The 7,709-nt window shown below is 46.1% G+C and overlaps 1 protein-coding gene across 8 annotated transcripts in view; it reads right to left on the minus strand.

The window, feature by feature from the left end:
* The window catches only part of LOC135909721 (gastrula zinc finger protein XlCGF57.1-like), a 135,793-nt gene extending 128,098 nt beyond the window's left edge, over positions 1 to 7,695 (minus strand). For 7 of the 8 annotated variants that reach the window (XM_065441774.2, XM_065441773.1, XM_065441768.1 and 4 more), the window contains exons 1-2: positions 7,393 to 7,695; positions 6,777 to 6,890 (exon numbers count right to left, since the gene is read on the minus strand). The gene's annotated coding sequence lies outside the window, so the exon portion shown is untranslated. Of the gene's footprint in view, positions 1 to 6,776; positions 6,891 to 7,182; positions 7,371 to 7,392 lie in introns of those variants that run through there. The other variant, XM_065441767.2, reaches the window with a different exon arrangement.
* Positions 7,696 to 7,709: the final 14 nt, after the last annotated feature.

A 7,709-nucleotide genomic window follows, 5' to 3' on the forward strand; every position in this document is an offset into this window, starting at 1 on the left:
TGTTTACCTGCCCTACACATTACATTGCCAGCCCAAAGTTCATTTTTAATGCAATGGCATTATTCAAGAACTTCACCCAGATAGCGGTAGGTCTCCGTCTGTGTGTATGTGTATGCACCTACTCTCTTTCGTGCCAACTTGGGTCACTGTGCATGTAACAGTGGGCATGTGCTGCTCTTCAACAAACTTCCTTGATGCCAAGTTGGGTCACTGGGTATGAGGCCCTCAGTACGTGCCACTGTTCAATCACCCTGACTAGCATCTCTCAGTGATCTTGTGTACTTCCGGTTCGTCGGCTTATTCCCGCATCGTTCAGTCACACACACCGACAATGAAACTGTCCTTTTCAAGCGTGTTCCAGCGAGCGATTGCCTTGGGTCTGCCTCACTGTTCATGTAGCACTGACCAACACCTCCTCTAAAAACTTTGCCTGGGACATTGCTTGCTTTGCCATTAGGAGTACGCTGCCATGCATTGCGACTGGGAGCCGCGTGGTGGCGCTTGCAACTGTACTGCTCGAGCCGGAATGACGCTGTTGACAATGTTGTGTCGGCACAACGGTGCATCTGGCTACACATTACACAGGCAGTTGCTTGCATGCTCATGACATGCACTGAAGGCGCAACGTAAAGTGGGCTCCTGCTTCATCCCAAAATTTTCCTTTGAAGCAACCAGTAGTACAGTCGAACCCACTTATAACGATACCAGTTTTAACAACATATCGGTTATAACAATCAGAAGCTGCTGCACCGTCAACTTTAATATGCTTTCCATGGTGAAATAACCTGCTTACTACAATGCCCCTATGCCCCATTATCGGCTATAATGATGAAGCCTGGCTGCTGGGTGTCTGTGTGAAATGGTAGTGAAATGTGAAATCCTTGAAAAGAAAGAAGGAAAATGAGAAATTTGAGCCGCTGAATAATGGCCCACTACCCCAACAGCCACCACGCGCTCATTTTCCAGCCTTCTCTAAGCATCGCTGACCCGTCACAATTTCACGCCTCCGAACACGAATGGGCTGCGCTCGTAGCTCTATGCCATGCCAACCTCTCAAACATGAATTGACCACAACAACTGCGCTACTCCCGAATTGCTCACTGGCTCCTCATTCAGCGCAGTGTCTGTAAACAGCTTAATTTCTCACATTCGTTTTTCTTGGTTCTGTCTAATTCGTTCCTGGCCACGTGGTTTCTCAGCCTCGTTTGACTCATCACCAAAACGGAAGATGGCTGATCTGTCCACTGATCATCAGCAATGCACGACGTTGCTGGTGAAAAATAAACGCACAGCTATAGATTTGGAAACTGGGTGCTTCTAACCGATGAGGCAGTTGTCGCGAATGTGCTCACATCAGACAGCAACAGCAATGATGGGTGCGATGACACAGTAGGGCATGCCTCAATGTTGTCCTCACAGGACACGTGGCAGATGATTCAGTCCCTCCGGTGCTTCGTTTTCGAGAGGAACCTTCGCTGCACTATGAAGAGCACCTGGAGAAGCCTTGGAGAAGGATGTCAGTAAGCGTCGTGTAAAGCCTCCAAGGCTGACGGACATAGGGTTTCCTCGTGCAAGCCAGTGAGAAGTACCGTATTTGCACAATTGTTAGTCGACCCATTTTTCTAAATTTGAAAATCTGAAGAAGGGGGGTCGACTTACAATAGAAACCAAAACATGGCGCCGCCAAAAAAGTGAGACCAACGGGAGCTACGACATAGTTACAATTTTATGCTTGCTCTATGGCCCTACCCGTAGCTTTTCGCTATGCCGCGTGTTTGTTCGCTTTTCGGAAAGGTTTTTCAACATGTTTGAGTTTTACAGTACACACTACACTCATGGGAGAAGGGGGGAGAAGGGTGTTGTTGATAGTTGATGGAAGCGCTGCTGTTCCATTCGCCGTGACACCCTCAGAATGGCGCCGCTTGCGGGGAGTATCGGTAGTTCAAGGAAGAGCAGACATAGCTCACTGGTTTTTCTCTACAGTTTGACCAAAGGCATTGGTTTGACGCGTTCAACTTGACTGCCAGCTACGTGCTACTTCCATGCTTTTTCAGTCATTATGAGTGCTCCAGGCCCACTAATCATTCGGCACTCGTTCACAGCAGCGTTCAAGAGGGCTGCCATCCTTTACACCGAAGAAACAAATCACTGCGCAGCGGGCTGCAAGTTCGGTGTTTCTGAACAGGTGGTGCGAGAGTGACTACTGCATCGAAATGAAACTTTCACTTGTGACGGCAAGTGAGGAATTTCCCACATGCTGAAGCCTGCATGCTTTCTGGAGCTGTAGGCCAAGCTTGCAGCGTACGTCGCTGAAGTGCAAGATCAGTCCCTGCCAGTAAAGTGCAAGATGGTCATGAGACAAGATCGGATCGTCGCCTTTTAAGGACCTGCTCCGCCATGAGTACGAGTGGCTGGCGACAGAAGACCACGAACTTACGCCAACTGGACCTGTCAAAAGAGCTTCCCTGACGGCTGTGTGTAGTCGGATGCATTCGGCGTGGGCTGCTGTTCCACAAGATTTCGTGATGCAGTCGTTTGCCAAATGTGGAATTTCGCTGGACGACAAGTGTTGTGGGATCGTAGCAGAGCCGATGATGGCAGCACTAGTTAAGACGAGTAGTCCAGTAACCATGTCAGCTACTAATAGATTTGCGTTATCGAATGCACCCTCGGGTATGCTTTTTTTTCCCCCTGTCACGCTATATGGGGGGGGGGGTTACGTTCGAGTTGACTTACAATCGTGTAAATACGGTATGTGGCGAGATGTTCGCGGCCATCTTGCCTCAGGATTTCTTCTGGATTTCTCAAGCTGACAGGCTGTTGCGACAACCTTCTTGCATTATTTAAAAGCCCTTTTTTAGGGCTACCAAAGCAATGCCTCGGCAGAGCTTGCGTATCGCGTGCCACCCATGACCCATCTTTGCAATTGTTATAGCAGTGCCATTCTTTAAAGGGCCCCTCACCAGGTCTGGTCATCTTGAGCTGACAAGCGCAGGGCATACAATGCGTGCCAGCGAACATGTTTGCAAAGAATAACGTCGCTATGCGCCATGGAAAGTTCTGAAATTTCAATCCGAATGCCGTTTTCCCTTTCTCTCGCAGCGACCACGCTCCACGCCGGACAGTGACGGAGTCGTGTCCCAGCACCATCGCTCGTGGTGACACCTGACTTCAAGAATTATTCAAGGCAACATCTGTTAATTGTATGATCTGTTGCTTGAATTGACGAGCTGAAGTTTAGGGAAATAATAAAACACAAAGATGGAATATCTGCATGTTTTTTTTTTGTTTTGTTTTACTTCGCATCGAAGCAAAAGAGATGTACTTCCACTTCATCTGCTTGTTCCTACGGTCATGCCGTCACATGCACAGGTACTGAAACTATGCCATTTATTACCACGTTCCAGTGCGTGATCATGCGCTGCGATCCGCTTGTTCAGACTCAGTATTTGTGTAGCACTGAATTACACCGCAAGTCATGTGTCCTTGTGCACAGCGTGCAAAATCATGCGCTGCACAAAATGAGACACCACGACAGCTCACGCACAACACTGTCAGCGGAAAAAAATAAAGGTAGAAAAAAAAAAATTAAGGCAGCGCCCGTGACATATGCGTCACATGATCCTTGAGGTCCGGTATGGGAGAATGCAGGGAAGAAATTTCGCTTGCAGAGGCTAAATGAAGTGAGTGCAAAGAGTGCCTCGCTATGCAGTGGAGCTCGCCTTCTGAAATAATGGGGTCGCGGCACTGAAATATTTCTTTCTCAGCTACTAATGAGCCGATTTCAAAAATTTTTGCGGCAGAACGCTCCCTAGAGGATATGTAACTACTTTCAGCATATAACCAAAATTTGCTATGGGGCCTGGTGAGGGGCTCTACCACCAACAGCCATGGCTTACTGCACGCGATCTAAGCACCAAGGAAACAGTTTAATGAGGGAACACACTCAGCAGTCACATGGAGGAACGTGGTGGGGAGGGGCGCCGATCTACTCCCCATTATAGTTTTTTCACAGTAGCTCTGATATCCCCCTATATTAATTTTTTCATTCAACCCTATAACAACTATTGGGTAAACAACAGAATTTTCCTGGCACTTGAATATTGTTATAACTGGGTTCGGCTTTATTCTAATGGGAATGAAACGCCATGCTTACTTTCATTTTTGTGTGTTATTACGACATGACAGCAGGTTTATGGTTTCCATTGATGTAATTTGTTCCTAGCTTTTTTATACGCATTTGGCTGTCTTTTGACAACGTCATGCAGTGAGTTTTGAAGTTTTTAGCAATAGATTCACTTGGCGAATTTTCAAAGAGTGAAAATTTTGTTAGGATTAGTTGGTTTTAAAAAACATGCACAGTGAAGTGAGGTATGCTCCAAATTCCTGCTTGTCCTTTTTGTTGATCAGCTTTAGCATTGCTGAGGTGGTATGAAGTAATGGCTGCCACAACCACAGTGGCCGTAGCTCAGGGCGGGCAGGCTCCTCAGTTCACCGTTCCCAAAAAGAGTGTGAAGGCATGCCTTAGTGAGTATATTTCTTTAACCATATACATTAAAAACCTTTCTGTTTGAAGGAACATGAGTGGGACATGAAGAAAGCAGGCAGCTTCGACGCGTCGAATGCGTTTCGGCACAATGTTATTTTGCACCAAGGCGACGCTATGAATTAATGCGAAAAAGACGAAAAAGAACTAAACAAACCATATTTGATTCAAGAATGAAGAAACTTTATTATGTAAACGGAAAACACTGAAAGTATCAATGGGTGGATGCGTAGGGACGGAAAAGGGTGAGCTAGCAGCTAGGTGAGGCAAGTTATTTCAAGAGTAGATGCATATTTCGGCTTCCACTAAATCCCTCTCTTCCCGACATGCCAAGAGCTGATGACATTCATAATGCCAACTGGGCACTTGCACTTCACAAGACTCCCATTAGACCAGCATAATGTCAGCACCGAAATACTTCAAAAAGCAAATGCCTGAAATCCTGAGCAGACTAACAGGAGTTGTCAACCTCACGGACGACATTCCCGTCTTTAGCCACAATGAAGCCGAGCACAACAGAAACAATGACACGATACTCAAGGAGCAATCTCCTCAATCCTCCCAGCTCATTACTCTTCGACAGTGATGACCACAGGATTCGTCAAAATTCTCCACACCACTGTCTGATGACTGCATCTCGCAGACATCCGGCTCGGCAGTGTTCATCAACTCATTCATATCACCTTTGCTGCAGAACATGGTCAAGGGACTTTGCTTGATACAGTGATACAACTATGGAGGAAGCAGGGAAAGGAGGTGGCAAAGGTAGAGAAATATTTCAGCGGTCAGCCGGCTTTGCTTCCGTCACTTACAAATTGTGCTTCAGGGATGCACAGCAAGATTGCGACAGTGATTTGCTTGCAGAAAGTTCGACTATAACTTAAGAACTTTTCGAGCCAGTGGTTTCCTTATAAGCAGCTTGGCGGCAGCATTTCTGTCTGTCACTACTTGAGCAAAATTTTTAAAAAGCCACCTGATAAGCTTCCTGGAAATTAGCAGCAGCAGCTTTCTGCAGTGGTCGGCGTCGGTGTTTCCATAGCTCAACACTGGTAGGCTGTTGTACGTTATGCACAATGGCAGACAACTCCTCAAGAAATGACTTGCTGTAATAACGGAGGTGAGACAAAACTTTATCGAAGATGCGCAACGTTAGCAAGCAAGAGTGCAGGCCCTAAGCTCTTGTTGGTAAGATTGCTGGTGCCTGAGTGAAGAAAAAATGTGCAGAGACCATACACGATGATTGTCAATGTAAGCGAATAGCCCTAATGAACAAGCAGGTGAACGAAGAAAGAAACAATCGAATGAAAACGTAAATGAGCGAACAAATGTTTTGCTTGCCAAGTCCGACCCCCAACCATTACATACCTCCAACTAACAACGAAAATGGTCGAAAGGGCCAAAGAAATTTACTTCAAAATATTTCATAGCAGCCACATGTCCATGCCAGAATGAAATGCAGAGTACACCACACTGTTACACATAAAGCCCAGAGCAAGTAGCAAAGTTGCAATAATATATGAGCATAAGAACAATGCGGCAACAGTTTCCGATCACAACTCAGACAAACACCGAGACATTCAGGCATACCTGCAGGCCTGCAGAAATATTTCTGATGTTGAAAAAAATGTATGTGATTGTTTCGGCCTACTAGCATTTCCTGTGTTTGAGACCTAATCTATACTTGGAGTTTTGCCACCGTTCACAGGCATCGCTCGTGGCGCAGCAAATGCATTGTAGACATAGACTCGGTCTTACGACAATGAGCCAGACATTGAGGATGCAACTGGCGAGTGGTTGTGCACCTGACACAAGACACGTTGGAAAGCAACAGTAGTCCCACAGGGAAATTGCTTACAGCTGAGGACGATCAGTCACAGTACGCAACACGATTATTTCTCAAGATTTATTCTCTTGGGAAAGCTGGAAACAAATTTTCTGGATTATTCTACTTTGTCTTTTGTGATGGCATTAGGCATCAAGTGCAATAGAATACTATAAGTGTTTTGGCCTAGACAATGTTATATGCGCATTTAATGCATTGTAGGAACGTCCAACAGATAACTGGCCAGCCTTACTGGCCTAAATCTGAAGATGCCGTGCCACCTGTATAGCACAACAGTGATAGGGTGTCCTGCATCACTCAAGCAACCTTTAATTCAATCTTCCTTTACTGGAGCAGCTCAAGTATTAGAAGCAACAGCATATGCCTTAGGCTAATGAATACACATACCAGATCCTGGACTAAGCCAACCAGCAGGAATCAGCACTTGCGGCTAATTGTTGTCAACGATGCAGAGATAGGCTAGATCTTGATGGGTACAGCTAATATCAGCATCAGCAGAAGCTGCAAAGACAGCAGCACAATAAAACGAATTAGACAAATGACGGTACACAGATCCTGGTATACAGGCCAAAAGCACTTTAGTACGTAACTTCCACAAAGTGGAACATATGCTCCTCATGCCACCGGGAAAAGTTTTTAGGTGTAAACATCACGAGTGTGTACAGTTCGTCTAGGTAGTTCGTAAATGATATCCTAAAAACAGCACAGACAAAAATTAAGGCAGGCACACCACCTGTGTAATCTACTGTATTAGTGTTATTGCAATATCGCTCACGGATGCAAAGTTACGCACATGACGTATTGTTACAAAGCGGGAGGCGTCTATTTAGAAAGCCCAGCACTAAAGCACTGGATGAAGCGAGGTCGCCAGAGCAAAAACAAAGTCCTCCTCTTCCACCGCTCCTTTTCTTCTTCGTGTGTATAAACGTGCCGTTACAACATGAACAAAGGAAGCAGCGGACGTAGGTATAATGAGCTGATTTGTGCGCGAATCCATGTTTACCTTTGAAGGTGCCCCCAAGCGACAGCACCAGGGACGTCCGTTTGTTTACCTGCTCGCTCACCATGCGCACATAGCATGACACAACTCCACCGCTCACACATAAGAGCTGCTAACAAGCTGCAAGTCAAGGAAATGTGCTGTATCTGAGAGCAACAAATGAAAAGTGCTGAGGCTACAGCTGGAGGGGTCAGCACAATTACACAAGTGCATGTAAGGTAACGTTGAGCTTAGGGCCACTGCATGGCCAGTATCGCATGACTGTAGTGTTGATAGTGTCACCATTGGTGTCACTTATCAAAGCCCCCTCTCACTCCGTG

The sequence above is a fragment of the Dermacentor albipictus genome, chromosome 8 (genome assembly GCF_038994185.2).
Source record: "Dermacentor albipictus isolate Rhodes 1998 colony chromosome 8, USDA_Dalb.pri_finalv2, whole genome shotgun sequence".
Lineage (NCBI taxonomy): Eukaryota > Metazoa > Arthropoda > Arachnida > Ixodida > Ixodidae > Dermacentor > Dermacentor albipictus.